This window comes from Mustela nivalis, assembly GCF_964662115.1.
Source record: "Mustela nivalis genome assembly, chromosome: 10".
Taxonomy (NCBI): Eukaryota; Metazoa; Chordata; class Mammalia; order Carnivora; family Mustelidae; genus Mustela; species Mustela nivalis.
Window position 1 is genome coordinate 66,022,431 of NC_139029.1, and position 26,531 is coordinate 66,048,961.

At 38.9% G+C, this 26,531-nt stretch overlaps 1 protein-coding gene across 2 annotated transcripts in view; it reads left to right on the top strand.

Annotated features, from left to right (window-relative positions):
- The window catches only part of ADGRL2 (adhesion G protein-coupled receptor L2), a 606,730-nt gene that overhangs the window by 94,755 nt on the left and 485,444 nt on the right, over positions 1–26,531 (top strand). For both annotated transcript variants that reach the window (XM_082687753.1, XM_082687770.1), the window contains exon 3: positions 8,966–9,029. The gene's annotated coding sequence lies outside the window, so the exon portion shown is untranslated. The remainder of the gene's footprint in view (positions 1–8,965; positions 9,030–26,531) is intronic.

Here is a 26,531-nt window from a genome sequence, read left to right on the forward strand (position 1 = left end):
GATATGACTTTGAATATACTTGTACTTTATATTAGAGGGGATGGCTTTTCATTTTTTATTTTTCAAAAAGTCCTCTTATGTTCCAGACCCATTTTAAAACAATATGAAGTTCACTTTTGCTGAATTCAACATTCAATCTGTAAGCATATCAATCCGTAAATTAACCCCTCTGCTCCACCCAGTATTTGACACAGGAACTGAAACAGAATATTGCAGAAGTCTTAACAACCATGTTAAAAATAAATATTTACATTTATCAAGAAAAATTGTGACATCAAAGGAAGTAAACATCATGTCCAAGGAACACTTCCTAGAATTCAAGGGGAATGCCCCCGCCCCAACCCCTTCATGAGGATGTCCAGAAGTCAGTGACTTAATCAACAGATGGTACTGGTTGAGAGCTCAAAAAATTCAAAGCACTCAGAACTTTAGGGAGTTTTTTTAAAGGAAACCACTTCTTGGTTTTCAGTGTACTTATTTAAAAATAAATTTGCCAACCAAGATAAACTGATAAATATAACAATTTTGTTTCCTCAACATACACACACACAAAATCAATTCAAGACGAGCAATTTAGGAATACACACACATACTTCTATAAATTTATAGTGAGGAAATTGGACAAATTGTTTTCTGTTTTATTGTTTTGGAAAAGCTCTCAAATATTTCCTACATTGAAAAACTGCTCTAGAATATGTGGAAGATAGACGCTAGAAAAAAAAGGACTTAATAGAGAACCAGTCACATGTCTTTGAAAGGACAATATTCAGCACTGATATTGTATACGGCCGGCAGCTAGAGAGTACAGCACATATTCCGTTCTCCAAGGAACAGAACCCTAGAGCGTGCACAAAGCAAGCCCAGTTCAGCCCTCCAACATGAAGGGGAAGGTACTTGCAAAAGTCACAGTACAGCATAGTAAAATGTAATTGATTTGTTTTCCTTTGGGCAGGGGAGGATGTACAAATACAGGTTTGATACCAGATAATGGCAACATTAAAATTACATGTGCCTGAGAAATAATAGGTGGTTAGTAAATATCAGTTTTCTTTCCCTCTTTCTTCTGAACTATATTTTCTTTTTCATCTATTACCTCAATGCCCGAGCTCTTAGCTACATGGGCTGGTATCATCCTATGGTTCTTTGTTCTCAAGTAAACAAACCTAATCTCCGTTAAGCATTAACAACGGCAGGTCAAGGACCAATGGCTCAGTCAAGAACCAATATGTGGAAAGCAGAAACTCATTTGAAATAAATACAAATTAAATTCATCTGAGTATTTCCATCGTTCCATGTTTAGTTTCTTCGTGATCCATATATCACAAAGAGAAGCATACCAGAGCTTAACATGAAAGGCAGAACTCTCGTTATTCCCTATCACGATCTGATTGTATCAGAATTATATAAGGCTTCATGTGGGCAGAGGTTGAAGTTCATGCCGCCACTATTTTACTATACAGATGTGCTGACGAAAAGGAATTTTTGTTTTGTTTTGTTTTGTTTTCCTCCTTCCACGTTTTACCCCTTCCAAAGATTGTCTCTAGTTCTACTCTAAAACAGTAAATCCAAATGGCATGAATTCTCCACAAAAGGCATATCCAAACATTTACCTCTTGCTTCCATAGTTATAGTAATGCTCACTAATACCTATAGTTTAGATTGTCATTTACTCAATTTATCCTACCAAGACAAAAGCCCTTTAGGGGAATTTAACTGTCTAGTCTACTATTTAACCTCATGAACAAAAACACTGTGTTGCCTCACTTAAAAAGATTCATTGCAAGGGTTAAGGGCAGATGAGAAGGGCGTCTGCAGTCTCCCGGAATCACAAATGTACAAACAAGAAACTAATTTTTCTCTACTGTTTTTACAAAAAGGGGGAGAGGGGAAGCCTTTTTGCACACTAGGCAAACAGCAACTGGTTTAGTCTCTTAAATTTGCATCTCCTAAGTAGTGTCAGTATTTCGGCAGATTAGTTTAACAGGCCTTGTGTTATCATCCAAGAGGGGAGAAAAAAAGGAAAATATATCCAAAGTCATCTGGTTAATTGGAGGAGGTGGGGAGACGAAGTTGTTTCCATTAAGTTCTTTTGGAACTGTTGCAAGATCCACAAAATCTGTTTTTAGCTCAATCATTCATCCTCTTGGATGTGTGATGTGTTTTCAATTTAATGATAATTGCCCTTTCCATTTCTTTGATAATTGCCCTCTCTATTATCATTTATGGAGATTCAAATTATAAATCAAGACAAGACAGCCAGAAAAATATTATGATTGTCCCTTCTGAGGCCACAGCAACTCAAGTAACACTGCCAAAGTCTGAGAGTTTGAGCCATTTTCATTTGCATGTATCTGAACATTTTATTTTAAGGTCCAGTGGTTTTCCTAAAGAGGAGGTTGCATGACAATCATAGGACTGAACGATAATGGATACAGAGAATATAAGTTTAGCTTCAGTGCAACAGTTATAAATGTGTATTTGAAACCAGAAGCTTGTTCTCCTATTTGAAAGCGAAGGTGAAAAGTGGACCAGAAATGTTTGCCATCAGTCACCTGGTGTCTCCACGGCTGACACTGCACAGCCCCGCTTCCCCCAAGTTTCTCTCTCCTACTCCTTTTTGGGGGAAAAAATAATGCCTTCTTCTCATTGAATACGCTCGATGATCCACACAATGAGATAAGTACAAACACATGAGTGAGGTTTTATCTATAAGTCCAGGAACCAATAATAAAAATCTGCACCCAAGAATGGTTCTTTGAGGCGGTGCAGCTTGTACCTGCTCAGGAGACCCTATTATTAAGTTTTCAGGAGTTTGGCAGGTTGTCTGTTCCCCCAGAATCACTATTAAAAATTAGTTGTATACATTTTTATTTAAATACATTATATTAAAAACAAAGTCAGTAAATACACAGAACTCACCACTTCCTAATTATTGCAGGACCTTGCACTGGTTTCTGTATTCCTGTGGGTGTTTTTGCTTATTGCATTTGAATGTTAAAAATGCCATATCATGGTGTGATGGGGAGCATCTCTTCCCAGTTGTGCATCGGTAACTTGGGACACATGAGTAGCTTAAAATCCATGATGGCGATTATACTGCTAATATAAAAAGGTGCTACAAATCATTACTTGTTCCCCCAGAGAGCTAGTAGTTAACAATTTTGCCGCCCAGCTCTGGACAGTAATAGAATTTTGTGAGAGGGAGGACCTTGGAGCTGGGATGATCTTGGTTTCCTTGGGGCTCAATTAGGAACTTTAAGATCTCGGGCAGTATCCTTAAACTCTCTGTGCCTTAACTTGTCACTCTCCTGCTTAATCTCCTTCATTGCCTTTCCACTACTCTTAGGATAAATCCAGAGTCCTTAGGGCTTCGTCTCCCTTATCTTTGCCCCAGATTTCTTTACTCCCTGAATCCTGTAAGTTCCTCCTGCCAAAGGACCCTCACATCTGGAATGCCCTTCTTGCAGATGTAAAAGGTAACCTTCTCAAGGTAGACTTCCCTAATAGCAACCCTCTGTGCCTCCCACATAGTAGGTTAGGACACTCGCATATAGACTTTCACAGAATCCTGAGCTTTTCCTTACAGCACTTGTCAAAAGTATTAACTAAACTGTTTCATAGGTCATCATTTGCTTAATATGAAAGCCCTCTCTGTTGCCCATGTTTCTTATGCATGTGGCTTTACTTCTCAAGTTCAGGCCTATGCTTTGCTAACCTAACCACTTAAATTTAATCTGTAAAATAATCAGTTTTAGTAAAGAGCAACCCTCTTTTCATAATCCCTTGTTCTGTCTATGAGGCACTCCAGCATAGTCTTAAAGACAGAGTCTCTGAGTCTCTCTCTCTTATGAGCTGTGTGGCCTCAGCAACCTCTCTGTAGCTCCATTTCCTAATTTATGAAGTATGGTTAATTACAGAATCTGCTCATTTGGGGTCATTGTGAAAATGAATTGAACTGACTTCCCGTAGAGTGCTGTGAGCAGTGTCAATGACGTAGGAATCAGTATTTAACTGTCTGGTGTTATTTCTACTTGCCTTCCCTCTTTCCCTTTCCCCTAATGACATAATTTCCCAGAATCCCCACATCTATGGAGGCCCCATTCTTCCATTACCTTGAGGATTATAGTCGATCCCACAGCTTTAACTGTCTATCAGAATAACACCCAACTCTCTTGCGCTAGTTTCTCTCTTAATTTATACTATGACAGTCCTAGCTACTTATGTCACCTCCACGAGAGTTTTTGATACAGAAAACACAAGGTACCACACCCAAATCCATCATTACCCCATCACACGAGTAGGGTCTGACATCCATATTTCTGTTAACAGCATCTGATTTCTCCAGTGAGGCTCCAATTTTCTCATTTATCTATGTCTCTTCTCTCTCCCATACTGCACATCTCAGCAGTTGCCAATTTCTATTGATTGTCTCTGAAATACCTCTTGCCTCTTTTTCTTCCTTTTAATTCCCACTGCTCCCACCTCGTCTTGGTTCTCATTCATCTCTTTCTTGTCTGGACTATAACAATAGCCTACTCTCCAATTTTCACAGCTCTAGACTCAACTTAACATAACAAGTGCATTCTTCCAGAATCAGACACTCTTAAAACACAGGTTTCTCTCCTCCCTCCCTTCTTCTCTCTCAATTGTGTGATGTTTTATGTCTGTCTTTCATCTGTGAAAGCAGAGACCTTGACTAACAAGTTCACCTCTGTATCCTCAGTATCGAATAGTACCAACAAGAACTGTTTATTAAACTTAGTACTACTACTATTAAATATTACTATAGTATTAATATAGAATATCACTATTAAAATATACGATCAAATGTTAAACACTGCTCAAAGTATTTGTTGAGTTAATTATTGAAGAAATCTGTTTTCTGTCCTTGCTCTGATCTATAGTACACACACTTCATCTATTTAAATTGGATTTCTAGTTAATTCACTCCCTTGCTCAAATATCCTCAGCCCTTCCCAATTGATTGCCTACCGCCGTATGTCCCCTTCCTGGAATATGAGGCTCCAGTTAGGAGGCCAGGCTTGCCTCTCTGAAAGCTCCATTCCACGCAGAATATTCGGAGTTGCTGCTGTTTTAATTAGGAAACTGATAATATTAGCTGTGACCTCAAAAGCCTCCCCAGCCTACATCATGCAGCAGAACCAAGAAAGCAGCCCAGTTAATCATCCCCAACAATTACACTTGCTTCTGAAACCGAAGTTGCAGTTAGTTAAGAATTTTGAGTTGATCATCATAGTTCCAGTGGGAGCCACGGAAAAGGGATGTACCTATTTCAAGATAACAAACTATTAAGGCTGCGGAATTTTCGCAAATCCTACCAAAATAATTTTGCCTTATTTAGATGTAAAAGACAAAAAAGATAAGACTAGAAATTTCCTCTAGTTTACTTAAATTCATTACACTTTGCCTTTTTTTGTCTAGATAAGATAGCATCGGATGCACTTTTTCTCTAAACTGGCTTCTTTTCATTCTTGAGCTTTTTCTCATATTGAATTATGTACTCTCTGCTCGGTATATATTCAGAATTATAGTTTCTCCATTTGCATCTTGATGATCAAAATGTTGTTTTCATATTACTTGGAATTTATTTCTTCTTGAATCTCATAAATTTCCCCCTAAAGCATGGTTTAAAGAATACTCATTCTAAATTGATTGTTAAAGTTCTGGCCTTGCATTTTTATTTTATTTTATTTTATTTTGTTTCTTTTGAGTGTTCTTTTAATATTGATACCACTTCTATAGCCTGGGTAAGAGTTACTCAGATAATGGGGCATCTGGGTGGGCTCAGTGGATTAAGTCTCAGGTCAGGTCATGATCCTAGGGTCATGGGATTGAGCCCCGCTCTGTAGGAGGCCTGCTTCTCCCTCTCTCTCTGTCTGCCTCTCTGCCTTGTGATCTCTCTCTCTGTGTCAAATAAATAAATAAATAAAATCTTAAAAAAGAAAAGACATATATAAACTTAATTCTATTTCTGTAATATTCTAAATTATCTGATATAGTGTACCTCAAAATTTAAAACCACATGTCTAAACTGTCAATTAAACATTGAAAAATTTTTGAACCCTGCATTTTCAAATATAAATGCCTATTCAAAAAATAGAAGCCTGGCTGTCTGTTCAAAAGCTATACTCATTACTATAGTTATCAACAATTACTAAGTTACCTTTGATCCCTTAAAGATAGCATAGTCTGATAGCCAATATTACTTCATCCTACAAGATAAGCTTCTTTAAAAAAAAAAAAAAGATATTTTATTTTTAAGTAATCTCTACACCAGAAGTGGAGCTTGAACTTACAACCCTGAGATCAAGAGTCTCATGCTCCACTGACAGACCCAGCCAGGCACCTCTAAAATGAGCTTCACAAAATTTCTTTCACAAAATTACATAATCAGGTGTCCATTATTTCTACGTTAATTTCATTTCTACTAGCTAACGGTGAAATGACGAAATTAGCAAGAAAAAAACTTTAGTGCTACTTTATTTCTAAAATATTATGCTCATCTGGAGGTGGACTTACCAAGGACATTATGAAGCCTGAAGATGAGTCTCCCTAGCAAACTTTCCTTCGTTACTCATTGTAGAACCCTTATAGTTATGTTGGACCCTCATCATAAAACATGGTGCTAGGGAGAAATATTCAGTGTTAGACTTGGTTGAACTGCATCCAAGAATCGTCATTTTGATGCAAGATCACATGGAATGATCTTGCGTATGTCCATTTTCCATCAACCATCTTAAGATCAAGCTTTGTAGCCTCCTTCAGCCATCTGGTCAAAGCCTTATGTAGTCATAAAACACTTTTAAAAATCCTGCTCTGTTTACCATCAAACTTAAAATTTGTCGAAAAACTAAAAATTACTGGTCTCCAAAACTTACTCTCTTGTTCTCTTACTAGTAACTTATACATATAAAAGTGTAAGAAAACCATATTCAGGACACCTGGGTGGCTCTGTTGGTTGGGTGTCTGCCTTTGGCCTGGGTCATGATCCCGGGTCCTAGGAGTAAGTCCCTCATCGGGCTCCTTGCTCAATGGGGAACCTGCTTCTCACTCTCTGGGAACAACATTCTCATCTCTGACAAATAAATAAATAAAATCTTTAAAAAGAGAGAGAGAGAGCCCTGTTCTTTGCCACATATTTCCATCAAAGATACGAGTGATATTTATAAGTCCCTTTACATTCAGGAAACAACTATTACCTCATCTAGCCTCCAAAATACATAATAGTTAGCCCATCTTGGAATTCTATTGTTTAAAATTCACTAAATACTACTTTTTTAATAGGCAGTCATTTCTTGGTCTGTTCCCTTATTAAATTCTGTCCCTTTTAGGCTAGAGACAGTGCTCGATTTTCTTTTGCAGGTATGAATCACTTGATGGAAAACCTGTCCATCTACACACTGCTGCATTAAGAATTAATCTTAAGTCTTCAGAACCTACAAATAGTACCTTGACTTTTAGAGCCTAAAGTGAGCAGAGCAGAGAACAGTACTTAACAGACCACGAGTTGGATTTACCATCTCAGTGTTCTGAGAAACCATAGCTAACTGCCACATAGTACCGTTTCTCTAAGTTAGCATTTCATTCCTTGCAAAATGTTTTTGACTGGAATCGACATGTAAAATAGAGAGAGAGAGAGAGAGAGAGAGAGAGAGAAAGCTATTACTGGTAGTAAAATAAATGCTCACCGCTTGAATGGTAATAATCAATAAATAATAAATATGTCTTCCATCAAATATGCACAAGGTAAATTAAACATACTCATTTTATTAAGAGAGAAATGAATTCTTATCTTCTACAGAGATGGAATGAATGGTCTGGAGTCTTCCCATCACGTGTGCAATGTGGGTTAAACATAGTGTCAGGGGTGAGAAAATAGTCAGGAGGCCCATTTATGGTGCCGTTTGCAGAGGTTCAGAGAAGTAGCCACTGGCTTCTGAGGAAAAAGATCCCATTACCAATATAAAAAATATAAAGTTTCTTCCCTGTCCACCAATGGTTCACAGGCGCTTTCTTTGTTTTAGGACATGTGTTATGTTTCTTTTGAAACTTTAATCACTGTCGACTGATCCTAAAACGAGCTGGGTTAACCTTTCCTTACGCTTTTGGAAAAGAAGAATGGACAACTGAAAAACACACGTGACTCCCAAAGACCATGAAAGCGAACACAGAGTTTGTGTAATCTGTGTGTTTTTAATACATGGCTGTGGCAGATCTGAGGGATATGGTTACCTAAAGAAAGAAGAAAAATCTTCTGAGCCATTTTATTATATACATTTTAAATGTTTCTTGCATTCACATTAATATTAACTTATTACCTACTCACATCGTGGTATAGTCATTGAAGAGGAAACCATGCACCCTCCCTTCCCTGGGTAAAGACTTGCTTTCTGATTTGCCCTTGCTCACATCTGTGCTTACCAAAGGAACAGATGCTCGGCTTCCAAGGGTCTGACTTTGGCCTTTTCCTTCCTATCAGTAGAGCAGAAAGAAAGGGGGTTCCCAAGTGATGGTGGCAGCTTTCCAATGGCTGGCCCAGGCTTTCACATTTAAAGTAAGCAGGTGGCATCAATGGATAGTCTAAAGACTAACAAGATAAGAGTGCAATTGATCTTTTTATTAACCAATGCCCCAGGTTGGGTAAGGGGTGGAGGGAGGGAAGCCTGCTCCTCCCTCCTGAGTTCAGTTACTTGGCTCAGTTCCAGAAACATCTTAAACCCCTTCATGTTTTTGTCTGAGCTGATTCTCAAAGCGTAGGGACAACGACACAGATACCCCATGTCATCTAAATTCTTTCTTCTCTGAGACTCCAAAACAGTAAATGCCTTTATAATTTGCATCTGACTCAAAGCAATATTTTACGTACATTGAGAATGTATCTTTAATCCTACTGACATTCTTTCCATGTTGAATTTGAACGGTGGGTTGTTTGTCTTCCTTCTAGGTCTCAGACATCTCAACTCTGAGCGACACAACTGAAGAATATGGAGCCTACGTAGATTCATAAGGTAAATGATTAATTTCAAACTATGACACAATGGATTCAATTATAGGATGAAATCCAGCATTGTATAAATGTGTTGTTTCTCATTCATCTGTTGGAGATTGGGTTGTGCTTTAGGTTGGTGCTCTACAGAGTCAGGCTCTGTACTGTGTGTCACTTAAAGCTTGCTATGTACCTTGAATTTTTATAAATTTTTTTTTATGATCTTAGGGGGCACCTGCCCTGGGGTATGCCAGGACATTACAAATCACATAGTCAATTGGAAAGTGACAAGAGCCGTTATTTTCATACAGGAAGCCCAAAAGTATTGGGATGCATTCCTGTGTTGAAGTAGTGGGGTTATAAAATATCCTTTTAAGACCACCTCTACCACAGGTGAAGTCAGACCAGGAAGTACCTGGTAAAGGAATTTATAGAGGATGGCCTCATATTTTTGTTTCTCTAGATCAGTCATCATTTGCTTTCCTGCTTGTTAAATGATTGTTCATTTCTAGAAGGTATCAAATCTAGATGAAGGTACATACAGGATCTTTGATATCACCTACAGCGAAGTGGTGAGGAGCCTGGGCTTCAGAGCCAAACCAAATTCAAATTGTGGTTCTGCCATTTACTGGCTATGATACAGTGGGCTTCTATTTTCTTAGTGCCAAAGTGGGGGAAACCATAAGACTTGCTTCCAAGCACTGCGGCATAGTATAAACAAATGAGTAGACACAAAACATTTGAAATATTGCCTAGCACCTAGTAAACACTGAATTTACTGATTAATGAAAGGGCTTTCATTCTACCTCCTCATTTTGTTTCAGCTTCTTAATTTTCCTGTCCAGAAACTTGGTGGTTGTGGGAAGTACTAAGGGAAGCAAACTCCCAATTCGCTCTTAGCAGCCTCTTTCCTAAAGGAGATATATTATACCTTTCATGTAAATGCCAGGAAGGGAAATAATTGGCATCCCATTGCCCTTTGAATGGGTCCCCGGCTAACCCTAGGTGGTGTGACGTGTAAAGTGACCTGAAGGCAGGGTGCCTGTCAGCTCTCCAGCACGGTGGAGTGGGAGATTCAATTAGAAGACTCATAGCCATTTCAGAAACACGCAAACATCAACTGGCATAGAGTTTCAGGAAGCAGAATAAAAAGGGATCTACAAAACAAAAAGCCTTTCAAAAGGATGGAGGCACCGTTCTTTCAAATCACAAACGGATGATTATGATCCCCATTAGAGCTTAATGAGCCTATATATGGCTAATGACTTCATCTCTCCAGTAGATTTGCCAGTAGTCTGTGTTTCCACTGGTATCCATCCTTCTCTTCTAATGAACGTAACCATCCTACTAGTTGGTCAGAACAAGTCATTGGATTTCTTCCTCCTCCATGAGCAAAAGCATGTTTCTAAAATCTGCCATTTACCAGTTTCAGAACTGAAAGGAACAGAACACAGAAAAGAAAATAAATAACATTAGCATATGGTTTATGGAACTCTAGAGCACCTAGCTTCAGTTCTGGGTCAGTAACTGCTCTCTGACCTAGTTTTCTCAGCTCCAAAATGCAATTGATCATTATTCTATTTCTGAAGATAACTTGAAAAATGCAAATATGTGCAATTGATCTTTTAACACACATAGGGGAGATGGTTTATTTAACATAATTTATATATTTCTTACAAATGCCATCATTGATTATGACTATATTTTTATTTTAATAACCATATGTAGAAAATGGTAATTATAAGTTTTAAACAAGTTATCTGCTGAGCCATTTGGACTATTAATTTGAAAAAGAAGGAAGACCTAAACTGAAGTTAGAATCTTTTTTTAATTTACCATACTATTATAATAGTTCACAGTGATACTTAGTGTTAAAATCATTTAAATGGGCAATATTTGGCAAAGTAGAAATAACAAGGTATCTTTTAAAGAATAGATATTAATAATAGGCAGTCTATTGGAAAAGAAAATTTCTTGTAAAAATAATAGAGACCATTCCGCATCATGATTTTTACTCATATGCTGGTATGAAGTTTTTTCATTTTCCTATTTTCAAAAAAAAAATCCAGTAAATATAGCAGATCTCAATCTAGTCTTGAATAATGACCACTCACGTATTATTGTCTTAACATAGTCTTGAAAAAGATCACCTCACTGAAATATTGAAAATAAGGCAAGTAACAGTTATGGTGGAAGCAATAATATTAACTATTAAGACAATGCTTTAGTGTAACACTTCAGAAATTTTAAATTGTTTTATCTTAAATTATTCCAGCATAATTTTGGGGGGTCTTTATGCTACGAATAAACGTTGATTGCTATGGTAATATAAGACACATGAGTGGATAATGTCTATTCCCTGTGACCAGCATTTCAGGTAAGTGTCATTGTGAAAGATACATGGCTGGGATAGCATTTTTGAGTTCTAGTCCCAAACCTTCTACTGAATTTCCCGAGTGATCTTGAACAATTAACAATGATCTAACAAAATTTTCTTATATAAAATTTGAAAAAATAAATAAAAGAGTTTCAAAAGTGAAGGCTGATTTTTTTTTCCCCCAAGGATTTTATTTATTTATTTGACAGAGTGAGAGAGAGAGACAGCAAGAGAGGGAACACAAGCAGAGAGAGTGGGAGAGGGAAAAGCAGGCTTCTGGGTGAGCAGGGAGTCCGATGGGGGGCTCGATCCCAGGACCTTGTAATCATGACCTGAGCTGAAGGCAGCTGCTTAACGACTGAGCCACCCAGGCACCCCTGAAGCTGATTTTTAAGAAAAACTTTCAAGCAACAAAAATATTTAGTGAATTCCAACAGGCACCAAATCCACATTCTGTTCTCAGGCTTTCCTTCAACCTCTGCCCTTTCCTCTTGCGCCCGGATCCCATCATTTCAAGAATGAACGGGTTAGTTTCAAATGAACCCTGTTTCCATTCATTAGAAACCTTAAAATCACAAAAAGCATGAGCTAAATATATTATTGCAGTCTCACTGGCTAGATGTTTAGAAACTGCTTTTTTAAAGTAATTTAACTAATTTTATTGAGGGTCTCTAACATCTCCTCAACTGTTCCACAAGGGAGTACAAAAAGAGTAAAAACTGTGATCATTGCTTTCTCCAGTTTATTTATAAAAGTAAAATCAACATACAAAAATAAATATATCATCACAAAAAATATATGTATGTGTTCATTCCAGTATTATAAATGATCAATTCTGTCAGCGTTATGACAGAAGAGGTGGGATCCAAATGGGGATTTTAATAATGAGTAGAGCTTGGAGACGTAGTTCTTCTCAGGACCAAATAACCAGTGGTCCTATATTTACATTATCCAGGGTCTATATAATGAGCTACTTGACCCCTAAAAACAAGACAAAGGAGTAGTCAGATGAAGGGGCTGATTAATTCACCATGAAAGCCAGGTAAAACCCAGCAAACAGGTCTTTCTTTCACTCATCTGTGCCCAATGAAATCGAGAGTAGACATCCTACCAAAATCCCAAGCTTTCCTGGACTATGAGACACGCCCATCACATTGCAACTGCAAATATCCATCTTGGATAGAAAGAATTCCTTCCCCTCAGGAAGAACTACAGTTATTGTAGCTAAGTTCAAGTCTTTAAGACCCAAATGTTGGGCTTGGGCATAAAGCTTACTGAGTAACCTCATCTATTCAAAATAAAAACCCAGGGTCTCAGAGGTTCATCAAGCATAAACATTCTCTCCCTGAAGACTCATTCTCCTCAGCTGTCCCTGCTGTCTTTGGGTTTCTGACCAACCACAAAAGGAACCGATTGAGAAAGAGAAAGCTAATACCATTATTGACATTCATAGAGAAAGACTGGAGAATACGGAAGATGAGTCCCTGAATTAGTTCTATGAATTAACCATTTGCCATCTAAGGAAAAAAATAAGAACATTTATATTAATAATCCAAAACTTGGCTCACACAAAAGAAATTAAAATTAGATACTGTTCTTGAAACTCTAAGTCGCATTGTGTTGTGAAAGTAAACTGTGAGTATGTTGATGGCAGTGATATTTATAGCTACTGTGGATAGAGTGTTTATTGCATATGTGGCATTCTGTTTATGCTTTAATTTATGTATATCTCATTTAATCTTCACAAAATTTATATACAGAAGAAGGTATTGTCCCTGTTTTAAAGATAAAGAAATGAGGCTCAAAAATTTAATTTGATCAGATTTAACAAGGAGCAAGTAGCAGAGTCAGGACTCAAACCCGTGTCTATCTGAGGTCAAGGGGCATGCTCTTTCCATTATGTGTACTACCTCTCAGACAGTGCTGCTCTCTGTTTAATGATGCTTTTCTTATATACTCAGGTAGACCAGGAAGATGACTAAGTTGACAGTTTTATTGCATGTATGTACATTAACATCAACCAATACTTATTATTTAGTCCCATGAAGTCAATGAATGTTTCACAAGCAGATAGGCTACAGATTCAGAAAAATCAATGAGTATTTGACTAAGCAAGTGAATTATGAAGAGTAAAAGCATCATATGTGCTTTTTCTTGGAAGTAAAGGGAAAGCTAAGATGTTAATAAACCGGACCCAATGCTAATAACTTTGAGTCCCCCTACCCCAGTAGAAATCAATCTAACTCTAAGGTTGATTTTGCTCATTCCATAGGCTTATTTCCCAATGGAGTTCCTTAATTTTGACATTCAAAATACAGAGTTCTGTTGTGGCTCTTTACTTTCAGATTCAAGGCCAGTTTACTTCCTAATCTCTTCTCGTTTATTATTCACTTTCATATAAAGCTCACTTTGTCTTGTTTCCACATTCCTCATGTTCTTACCCACTCTCTAACCAACTGTTCTCATTGTCTGGAAGATCTTCCATTGATCTTACCTTTTCTTCTCATGTCTCTTAAGTCTTCACTGTATTCAGCTTCCAGGATCGGTAGTTCTGATTTTGCCTAAAGCTTTCCCATCTAATTAGATATAAAACACTGTAATCCTTCTATGGAAACCCTCTTTCCTCTATAGCCAAAGGCGTTACCAGTGGTAAAATGCATTCATTTTGTATAGAACAGTAATTTCAACCACTAGATTGTGCTTTCCATTGATCTATTTTTTTTCTGGGTAAAGTAGAAGTGCTATTGTTGAAGATTTATAAATTTCAAAATATACAAGAAAGAAAATAAAAGTCATTGTTTGTGCCAACACCTCAAGAAAAACATGGTTAACATTTTGTTATATTTCTTTCCAGCTTTTTTCAACACATTTGTTTATACTTTATTTTTAAGATTTTATTTATTTATTTGACAGAGAGAGATCATAAGTAGGCAGAGAGGCAGGCAGGGAGAGAGGAGGAAACAGGCTCCCTGATGAGCAGAAAGCCGGATGCGGGACTCGATCTCGATCCCAGGACCCTGAGATCATGACCTGAGCCAAAGGCAGAAGCTTAACCCACTGAGTCACCCAGGTGCCCCTCATTTGGTTATATTTTAACTTCAATTCTCCCTGCCTTAATATATTCTTATCCTGCTTTGTTTCTCCTAAAATTAGAGCCTCTAAGATTTGGATTCATAAAAGCCAAGTGACCAGTCAGAGGGTTGACCCTTAATGCCTAGTGAAGCATTGATTCATAGAGGTGAAGAAGTAGTCCTAATTCTGAGCTTGTTTACAAAGATCAGATCTTATGTGAAACTCCTGGATAATTCTTTTTGCTTCCATTATGTGTTAACCTTCTGTTAATTAAAACTACTCTTGTTTATTGCAGAGAAACTAGAAAAATATATTAATATTACATTATATAAGCCATGGTATTATAGGGGTGCCTGGGTGGCTCAGAGGGTTAAGGCTCTGCCTTCAGCTCAGGTCATGATCTCAGGGTCCTGGGATCAAGCCCCACATCATGCTCCCGGCGGCACCTGCCTGCCTCTCTGCCTACTTGTGATCTCCGTCTATCAAATAAATAAATAAAATCTTTAAAAAAAAAAAAAAAAGACATGGTATTATAAAATAATACATTGGTCTTCTTGATTTCTAAATTAAATTAAAGACCTAAAAAACTATTTTGTGTTCATCTAATGTTGTAAATGTTCTTTGTGGGTTTTATCTCCTGCCTATAGGCCCATCTTAACTACATGGAAAATGAAATTTTCTTGTTCAGATATCTAGCCTTTTTATCACCTCAGCTCATTTTATCAAGAGTGATTCATCGGGATTTTATCTGGTGAACAGACATTGTCTGAAAACTTAACTTTTTCCACGCAACTTACCTGACCAAGTTTTTGGATTCAAGTTTTTATCCTTTAGACAGTTAGGAAGGACTTTGCCCTTACGTAATTGCTAAGCATCTCATTTCTTCCACCTATTAAAAATAATAGTTGATTATTCTCCCCAGGTGTAGACACTTATCCAATTTGGGTTTTTTGGTAACCAAATTTGTAAGGACACTAACCAACATTTCCCCTAAAAACATTAAAATGTGACCTCATAGGAGAAACAGCTTTTCAGTCTTACTGAATACCTTCCTCACAATTCCTCTGCTATCATAAGGTGTATCCTTAGCAACTAGCATGAATTATACCATCATCAGCTATTTGTAAACAAATAGCTTTGAAACAAATGCCTTTCAAGACATCAAAACCCATCCCCAAGCTAACAGGACAAAGGTTATAAAGGCTAAAAGTTTCCATGGCTTGCGAAATCTTTTTGTTCCAGAAACCACTTTCTTAAATGTTACCTATAAGCCTCTTGTCCTTGAGAATAGCATTTTTCACCCTTCCCCAACCCCTCACAACACCTAAAAGAGATAAGAGGGACTATTCAACTTAAATCCTGAGTCTAAAAGTACTGAGAAACAGCTAAGTATATTGATGGCTCTGTAGTGTAGATTCTACAGACAACAAAGTATCTTCACCAAGATGGCCCCATTGTCCCCATCAATGAGGCTGAGAACTGAACCGGTCTGGGTGCTGAGGTTCCCCCAGGCGATGGGGGTTCAAGGGCACTATCATGAGTTGTCAGAATAATCAAAACACCACAATATTTTAATCTGTACACGTTCGACATCAGAGCAGATACTGCCCGCAAGAGGTTTGTGTTTTATTAAAATCTAAACTAATTCCCCTTGTTTTATGCTACTGAATGGTTCATTTGCTGTGGGACCCTCAGGGGGTAAAAGAGAGGGAAACAAATTAAGTCAAACCTGCAAAGACTTGTTAAGACTGCACAAGATGTATCTAGCTCTCTTATTGTTACATGATATGTTGGGAGAAAAAAAAAAAAATCAATCTGTGGGAAACCCACCCTGACTGATCAAGGCAACCTTTCAAACCTGCAAAAACACTGAGAAAACCATACGTAATACACAACAGCACAAACAAATCGTTTCACTTTCTGGAAATGGTGTTGTCACTAGGATGAGACGTGGATGAAAAAATTCCAAGAAAAGCAAAGACATCTCTCAGTAAATCAGTAAGTTTATTGGTTAATGAAGAGCCAGGCTTTGCTCTTTAAGACTTGATGCTTAGTGGCTATGAGCAGGTCTTTCCATAAGGGTTGCCACTGATGAGTGCTAATGAGGGACTCGTATATGTGCCTGGAGAAAAAACGAAATAGAAACATTTATGACTTTTGCACCACCCAACATACACAAAAACACACCCTCACCTAATCCCTGTCTATAAAAGTTTATTTATGTAGTTGTAAATTGGAAAATCTCAAGCATAAAACTCTATATCTATTAAATATACAGTGGTTTAGTGTACTGGAGACAGGGCAGCCTTGCTTATTTGTGCTTTTTCTGTCAGCGATGACATGAGATCATAGGGAATCCATATCTCTAAAGCCGTAGAATAGCTCCCAGTCATTTGTGGCTTCATTAGCAACCTCGTGATGTCCCTTAAGGACAAAACACATAAATGTTCTCCTGTCACTTACAATTGTGTCAAGGAGAAAACCAAAATGAACTTGCAAAGTCATGCACCAGCTCAATTTTGGAAGGAAAAAAAAATCTTCTTTGAAGGAAACGAAATCAATCCCCAGTTTAAATTAAATTTGGGCTATTCTGTGAAGCTCCGATACATAGCTCCAATAACAATCAGTACTTATGGACTTAAAATGCAGGCAAATAATGTTTCATTTAAAAGAAATTGAATGAGGGTTAGTGACAGAGAAAGTTTTAATGCTATTTTATCATTAGTTAAAGTTAAATCATGCCATTATTGGCTCAGTCGTGAACATCTCAATCCCCACTCCCAGCCCCCCCCCCCCCAAAATGTTACTAGAAGCCCTTTGCCTGGTTGGGCTTGTGTTTTCATCTTATTAAAACCTTGTCATGCAAATGTATCATAAGTGTAGCCTGAAGACTTCTGTCTCATGCAAAATTTAGCTTGAATTCTACTGGCACGAGATACTTTGTTATGCACAAACCTTCTGTTTGGTTTGCTGACATTCTTCTTAGTCTGCTCTCATGGTGATTCATTATCTTGTGATATAGATTTCTAAGTATCATCTTTGTATTGATTTTTATATCTTTAATAACCACTCCACAGAAGATGGCTCCACTGGTGTCATTGATCGCATCAAAAATTCAAGGCTTACAGAAATACTAGAGGGCTAATTGGTAGCAGAACATTTCAGACTTAATCTTAATGCAGTCTTAATCTTCTGCATTAAACCTACCTGAAGGTTTCCTTTTGGAGTCAACGAGGGGAAGTTTAGTGCTTCGTTGAAAAACACCTGGTGAAAGCCTGCCAGAACAGAGCCATAATAAATGGACTACAGACTTGGGAATGTCACTTCACAAACACTCCGAAATTAAGAGCACTCCCTTCATCTGGGGCCTTCATCATCAGAATGCTTTTTGCTTTCCCTTTCCCTCCGTAGAGCCAGGTTTGCTCATACGTTTCTGTAGCAGAAAAGTCGCCATGATTCTGAAGTACTTGTGCCTCTGGGATTTGAGAATTTCCCAGTTTACCAATAGAAGGGCTTTCTCTGCAGAAACCTAGAGTGAATATCCTGTTTGTGTAAATGACTTTAAACAAGAAATTTAGGACTGGGTCTGTTAGTCTGGAGTCCCCATATATGACCAGGTATATATCATACTCTTAACTTCCTTCTCGAACCCTATGCGTAGAGCATGCAGATCTGTTTGAGGTAACAAGAGACTGAGAAGATGTAGGAGCTTTCTGCAAAGCTTAAGGGTAGCTTGATTATAAAGCTGGAACTAGGTTTACTGTATTCTTGCCAAAAATTTTTTATGAACCTCCTTCCATGCCCATCCCTATATCGAAGCACAGCTGAGGAGAACCTGATAGCTGCCCTAGAGAACCTTAGCTTCAGAAGTCAATGGGCGGAAGATGGAAGCAAACTGAGACATATGTAATAAAATATTAGAAGGCAGAATATATAAAGATATGGCTTTGCAATTGGCCACACCTAAATTCTATTCCACATCCAACACTGTGTTGTGTGACACTCGCTGTCTCCCTGAAAAAGGGGTGAAAGTTACAAGTTCCTTCTCTTGAGAATTAAAAGTGACAGTGCATCGGATGCGGATTAGGAGGGACCTCATCCAGGCACCTCAAAGGCATGTTACTTATTAGAAAATGATAAAAGAAGAACCCATGTGGTGTTGTTTTACCCTTTGCGCGGGAATTGGAGAAGTCCTTTAAGAGCAGGTGGAAAAGAGATCAATTCAAAAATATTGTATATATTCTTCTTTTTTGATGAAGTTTAGAAGAAAGAACTAAACGTATGTGTATACATAATTTCAGCACTAGGGATGTAGCATCCAACACTGAAGAATAGAATTTTTAAGACTTTTGAAATTTGAGTCAAGGCTTTAGAAAGGCTGGGAAGGAAAAGGGACGAATCAAGAATGCAGGCCATCGTGAGATTTTCCTAAAGTCATGGTGTGTTTTTGGTGTGTAGCACTCAGGTACTTGAACCTTGAATTCAAATAACTTTTAAACCACCAGATATTACCGTCACAAATTTCAAAGCTTCTCATTTTCAGAATGAGCTGTAAAAATCTCATAAACAAAAGAGTAAATATAGAAGGGTCTAAGCAATTGATTTCAGTGTCGACGCACTGGTCGAACTTATTGCCGAGATTATCTTCAAAGTATTACGTTTGCAATGTAAGCATGGATTTCAAGTAACTACCTAGTGATGAAGTCCCAGAACCTAAGTCAGGTTCAGTGGGGTGAGGAGGTTCGGAGCCGATGACTAAAGAAAGAATTCTTAAGACATTGTTGGTGCAAAATGGTGGTTTATTAAAGCACGGGGACAGGACCCGTGGGCAGGAAGAGCTGCTGCCCCGGGTTGTGAGGGTCGGCATGTTATATACCTTGCGGTTGGGGGAAGGGGAGGGGAAGGGATGGGAGGTTTCAACAGAGTTTTCACATGTTAGGGAGGGCCCACAAGGGGCCGGGGGGAGGCCTTGCCCTTATGGCCTGATCAATGTCGTCTTTAGGTCAGGCATTAACATCAAGCTAGTTGAGAGATTCTTGGTGGGGTGTTATGATCCTGCTGTCATTTACATTCCCTTCTACCTCAGTCTCCTCCAGTTTATGGTGGGAGGGAGACATTAGGGCTTCAGGAACCGAGAGCTATTTGCCTCTGGAAATTTGTGCTATTGATAAGGTAACCTCCCTGTTTAGGTCTCTAGGACATCTGTAGAGCAAGGGAGATTCCTGTTCTGCAGGATTGCGATCCCTGCAAGTTAACTATTTATCGTTTTATGGTGGTCAGGGGTGCCTGAGGAATGCTACACATATGGAGGGGAGCTGGTGAAGGGGGGTGCAAGGCGCCAGCTCTTGCTTTGTCCTCAGCCTGTCTCCTGCTCCCTCATCATTAGGACATGACCCATAAAGAAATAGCAAATGTCTGTATGATACAAATTATTTTCCTTTTCTAATCATTATTCATGTTGTATAGGTTGTTTGCCTCACAGAATTTAGTCATGTCCCTGGTCCATAAACACTCATTTGTTGAGGAAACTCAGTTGGCACTTGCATAGCACCCCTTTCCCAAATAAGGAACAACTTCTAGCCTAGGACAGTAAAACATTTTCAGGCGGCTTCTTTATGGATGTTTTTATTTCATTGTTGTGTATCTCTCTTTCAAGTTGCCTTCCCACAAAATAGTTCCTAATTTTATAGTTTCCCAAAGAATTTATCCCACTTGCTGCCTCCTTCTTTTGCCTTTTATTTTCTTCCTTTTTGCTTCCTTCTTCTCCTTTCCTTCTTTGCCATCATTATTTTTTCTGTTACCCCTGCTTTTCTCCACGTCACTTCCCTGCCTCCGCTCCTTCCTCCCTTCCTCTTGCCCTTAGTACATTATTACTTGAACCGAAACCCAGTGCACAGAACTGTAAGTTTGACTCACACTTTATTTATCCTTTCATTATTTTATTTTTTAAAGATTTATTTAGGGGCAGCTGGGTGGCTCGGTGGGTTAAAGCCTCTGCCTTCAGCTCAGGTCATGATCCCAGGGTCCCGGGATCGAGCCCCACATTGGGCTCTCTGATCGGTGAGGAGCCTGCTTCCTGCCCTGCCCCAGCCTGCCTCTCTGCCTACTGTCTGTCAAATAAGTAAATAAAATCTAAAAAAAAAAAAAAAAAAAGATTTATTTAGGGTGTTTGTGGGTGGCTCAGTCAGTTAAGTGTCTGCTTTTGGCTTAGGTTATGATCCCAGGGTGCCGGGATGGAGCCCCGCCTTGGGCTCCATACTCAGTGGAATGTCTGCCTCTCCCTCTCCTTCTCCCTCTGCTCCCTCTCCCACTCATGCTCTCTCTCTCTCATGCTCTCTCTCTCTCTCATATAAATTAAAAAAAAAAAAAAAAAAGATTTGTTTAGGGAGAGAGTATGTGCATGGGCTTGCAAGACCTAGGGGAGGGGCAGAGGGAGAGGGAGAGGGAATCTCAAGCAGACCCCTGCTGAGTGTAGAGCAGGACATGGGGCTGAGATCATGACCTGAGCTGAAATCACGAGTCAGACGCTTACCCAGCTGAGTCACCCAGGTGCCCCATCCTTTGGATATTTTAAATAACAATCCAAGGAATCCCCCAGTGTGACGCTAAATTCATTTTCCATCTATCATAAGAAAGGATTGATACAAGAAAGGGAACAAGAATTCTACCAAACTCATAAGCTGCAAAATGCAGTAAGGATAATTTCTTTTTTTCTTATGCCTTACCTTTTTTTTTTTTTTTTCCTTCAGTGTAACAAAAATTCAAGGTCTTCAAGTCTTTGATACAGAAAAAAAAATGCTTTTACTCAACAGTAAGTTAATATGGAATACAAACAGTAATTTTCCATTCTCTATTCTTAAAAACATCAAAATATTACAGAAGGAAAACATAGGTCTCTACTTTTAATACACTAGAAAAAAAAAGACATTCAGTATTAACCAGCTTTTTCTGAAAGTTTTTTTTTAATAGTATTATTCCTTACCGTTGTCAGGGAATTAAGTTTTTGTTTATTAATACAATAATACTGTTAACAGTATTTGATTCTTGACCAACAATCAAAAGATTGGAATACAGTAAAGTATCTCTAACAAAAATATATTTGTAATTCTTCCTATTTATTACATTCCCTTGTAATAAACATAAAAAATAATTTTAAAAAGCCTTACAAAACAGACTTAACAGAGATTTCCAGCCATGTGAATTTTTAAAAAAATATTGGGCTTATATATAAAATGGCCCAGAGGTGAAATAAAAAAGTTTTGACACTTTCAAAGTGTTTCCTTTTAAGGGCTTTCTTCTTCTGATCACAGCTCAGTACTGGTTACAGTCTCCAAATGGAGGCCCTGTATCATTCCACAATGGGAGCCACCTTTGCGATCATTATTGACCCTAGGCCTGAAAGCATTCCGCACATGCCTTTCAATTTGCCACCGTGGAATTGATGGAACTTCAAATTATAAATTGAATGCCCGATGGACGAAACTGGCTTCCTAACTTTTAGTCCCATAGTAACAATAACTGCCACCTTTTAAGCAACCATGATGCTTTTACTTGCATTATATTGAATTCTAACAAAGACCCAATATGAGAACTAGTATTGCCTTTTTTTACAGATGAGAAAACTATGAATCAGATATGTAAACCAATGTCTTCCAAAATCACACAATCACTAACCATCCCGTATAAACTTTCGGTTCTGTTTGGCAAACAGCCATGTCCTGCAAGATTGCAGTTGGCCAACAATTAGTGAATGGTGTGGTCTCGTTGGGTTCATTTATTGCAGTAAGAGCATTTAACATGACATCTGGCCTCTTGACATATCTTTATGTGTATAATACAACAAGAGGCACAGGGTTGCACAGTAGACCTCCAGAATTTACTCTTCCCCCTAAACTGTATCTTGGGCAGTGGGATTGCTGTCTTCAACATGTCTCCCCTACACAGGGTGGATTTCCCTTAAGGGATTGAAGAATCACTCCTTTTGGGGCGCCTGGGTGGCTGGGTGGGTTAAAACCTCTGCCTTCGGCTCAGGTCATGATCTCAGGGTCCTGGGATCGAGTCCCGCATCGGGCTCTCTGCTCAGCAGGGAGCCTGCTTCCCCCTCTCTCTCTTTCTGCCTGCCTCTCTGCCTACTTCTGATCTGTCAAATAAATAAATAGATAAAATCTAAAAAAAACAAACAAAAACAAACAAAAAAAAACTCTGCCTTCGGCTCAGATCATGATTTCAGGGTCCTGGGATTGAGCCCCGCATCAGGCTCTCTGCTCAGCAGGGAACCTGCTTCCTCCTTCTCTCTCTCTGCCTGCCTCTCTGCCTACTTGTGATCTCGGTCTGTCAAATAAATAAATAAAAGCTTAAAAAAAATCACTCCTTTCACTTTATAAATGATGAACAAAATGGTCCAAGGTGGGGCTCGAGACATTTTCTCTCCTGGGTCCTGCAACTTGCCTCTGAACGCCATACTAACCAGGCAAAAGACCCATGAAGACACAAGCTATTCGATACACTTCCATGGCTTCAGTCTTCCCTGGGAAAATGCTGGAGCTTTTGAGGCTTTGGGACCATCTATCTTGCACGCCTCAGTCAGGTGTACGTTTTATGTCCAGTTCAAGAAGCAACAGCAGTACTTCCGCAGATGTGTGGCAGCATATGGTCAGGATTTAGATGAGTGAATACTTGCACCTGGAAATCAAATACGAGCACAGGCAGCCCCCTCCCGCTTGCCCAGGGCAGCGGCCACCTAACCGGGAGAGAGCCATCGGATCAAACGCAATCCAGATGTTTATCCTGTCTCCTCCTCTTCCCACACAGCCTTCCATTGTTTCCCTTGTCCTTTGGCAATATTTCTACATTTCTAAAGGAGTCAAAGGGCCCAGAAAATCGGAAGAAATATGAGTGTAAAGCCGAACAGACACACCACCCATTGCGCAGTGAAGGCGTTTTTGAAAAATTAGCTGTTTCGGCTTTTTAAAAGGTTGGTTTTCATCATCTTTTCCAAAACCATCCGATTTTTGTAGCAGTCTTGGTCAAAGATTTAGAAGAAGAGTATCCTTAGCTTAATTCTCAGATTGCCAAGGCAACTTTTGCGAATGTGCCATTTTGGGTGTCCCTGGAGTCAATAAAGTCCCAGCCACCCGCCCGGATTCTGATGTTTGCATATTGCTATCTGCCGATTTATTGTATTTTACTCGGAAATCTAGTGTGTTGCTTGGGGTTGCTCTCCAGTGAAGGACCTTGTTTTATCTTTTCAAACACTTGTTGTTGTTGTTTTTCTCCTGAGTCTTGCCATGTACCCTCTTTGTACCTTAATATCTCTATACTTCGGAGAGAGAAAGAAGTGAAATACTGTAAATGAGTTGAGAACTTCTGATCACTCTGAAGCTAATTAACCATTCAAAATCTCTGATGGAAAGATAGATAGCTTTATAAAACAGGCCAAAACAGGGTGAGGGGAAGGTGGACATGCCCAAGAAAAGGAATAAATAAAACTAGCCAGTAAGTGTGAATTCTTCAGAGCATAGCTTTGCCGAAGAACGGAAAAGGAAGGAAAAGGGGAGGAGGAGGAAGAGGAAGAGGTAAAGAAGAGGAAAAGAGAGAAAGGAATGAAGAAAGGGAGAGAGGGAAGGAGGAAGGAAAGGGGAGAGGAGCAAGCAAGCAAGAAAACATTGTCTTTATTAGTCCGTGACTGCCCTTCACAGTATGTGGACAAAATGCCCACTTAGAAGCAAACTTCAAGTAATGAGAGGTGGCAGCTCTTGGTGATTAATTTTTTCCCTGTGTGATCTACAAATGTGGCATTTGACTTAAAGTTATCAGGTAGAGTAGTCTGTCTAATTCTTACTCAATTATTCTGTTACTAGAAATAGGCCTTGTTCATATTAGCACCTTGCTCCTGGATTAACTGTTTAAATATTTGATTTTATGACTTTCTGGTTAGTCAAGATCTAAGAAAGCTATATTCTCAAAAAAACCAGACTCTTCTATTTATTCTGTAGAAAATCATTACGTGGTGGGAGGGCAAAGAAAATTAAGGTACAAAAACAAAAAAATTGTGTCAACTTTGTATAAAAATATTAGTAATCATTGTCTCCAGGATGAGGATGTAGCAGGGGGAGAGTTGGTGTGGACAAACATAGACTGATTTCTTACCTGCTCCTTCACTAGCTGCACTGTTGGTCTCTCTGAGGCTTGATTTTGTCCTCGGTAAAATGGTAAAATGGATATAAAATTTTTGTGTAGGTTCAATCAAGCAGGAGAACACAAAGTGCTTGGCACTCGGTTCACTCCTGTTAAATGTCATTTCTCTTTACTAATTTTTTTTTTCTTCAAAATATTTCCATGTGTTAGTAACGATGGTTCCCCAAACTAAGAACTTTTATTACAAAGTTGTTCCAAAGACAGCCCTGGGAGCCTCAACCAGCAGCTGTTGTGCGATTTCAAAATGACCGGAGGTTCTCCTCCAGCTTCGTTCCCCACCTCGCCCAGCCAAGGTGGGTGTTGGGAAGAGCGGAGCCTTGTTTTTATTTGTCATGGATTCTCCTTTTGTGAGATAGTTACCCAAATTAGCCCGTAAAATATACAGCCAGCAAATGAACCAGAAATGCAATAATCCCCTGTCCAATCAGCCCCGAGCTACTTCACAAGGTGGCACGGAGACTGTAGCAGGAGATTGATGTGTGTGAAAACAGTTTAAATTCTTTGCGGGAAAGTGTCCTTCGTGTCAGTATTTATTACTAGCAGGAATGAAAATATCACTAATGCTCTCTTTAAAGAACTTTGTATTAAAGCCCACTTTAAATCTGTTTCTCGGATTTGTCCTGATATTGTGGAATTGGGGGAAAAAGTTTTTTTTTTCTTTTCTTCTTTCACTCTCTCTCTCTCTTTTGAATGCAAACATACCTAAATAAACCCTATTAGTGCTCCCATATCCAAAGGAAAAGAATTGCACCCATGCGTGCTCCTAAACACACACACACACACACACACACACACACAATCATATTGGTAGTAATCCCCATCAGGAAATCTTAAACTGATTGATATTTAAAGTGTTATCATCTCAGATGGAAGCTCCCATCAAGAACACATTTATACAACAATTGCATTTTTTTCCTTTCTCTTTCTTTTCCGCAAACCTGCTAGCTAGCTTTCTTTTTTCTCTATTCAGTGCCTTCCTCTTCTCCCCCCTCCCCTCATTACGCAGCCCCAATTTGTACACACACTCTGTCCTGCCCCACCCCCACCCCCATCTCTAGTGGTGTGAAAATAGAAAAGCATCTGAGTATCTGGGCAGCCTATCAGTTTGCTAAGGTTCATTTTAGCTAATCCAGACATCCCGCACAGCAGGGGGAAAACTGCTGTATCTAGTGAAACAAGAGCATGAATAATTAAAACTCTGTTATTAATGAACTTCCAGTCGTTATGTAAATGAAACTGATTTCAAGTCTAATTTGTCAGCCTGAATTCTTTTTCTGTTCTCCCTTTGTCTAGGACAAGAACTCATCATAATGGACTTGATAATAAAACACTAGTAGACAAGCTGTGTGCAGTGCCCATCTGAGTTAGAGCTTTTAGCCTGCTTAATTGATACAGTTACTCCAGAACAAGTCTATAAGGCATTTTGTATGGCTCTACGTTTAAAAGCCGCTCTTTTTCCCTTTGACAGAGCTGCCTATTATTCGCACATACCTCATTATCATTTACCTTTACACGAGGGGTGGCATATAATTACTGCCTAGTAAATAGTTTCTTTTGCAATATCCATGATGTTCAAAGACAGCAGAGTTCAAAAAGGTCCAGGGGAAGGGAAGTCTGTAGTCTTCGGAGAATAACAAATAGCCACCAGGGAGAGAAAATAAAAGGAAAGAAAAAGGAATACTTGACAAAGCTCGAGACCATTAAGTACCAGTGGCCCAGTGTTCCACCATCAAGTGTCACTCACGCTATTGGTGGCTTTGTCCAAGTGATACCCCGATGTCTGTGGCTACATATTTCAGCGGCATTGTTTAGGTCCACCGTATTGTTTGTGAAACCGTTCGCTATTAGGGTGACAGCTTCAAATTCTACGATCTGACT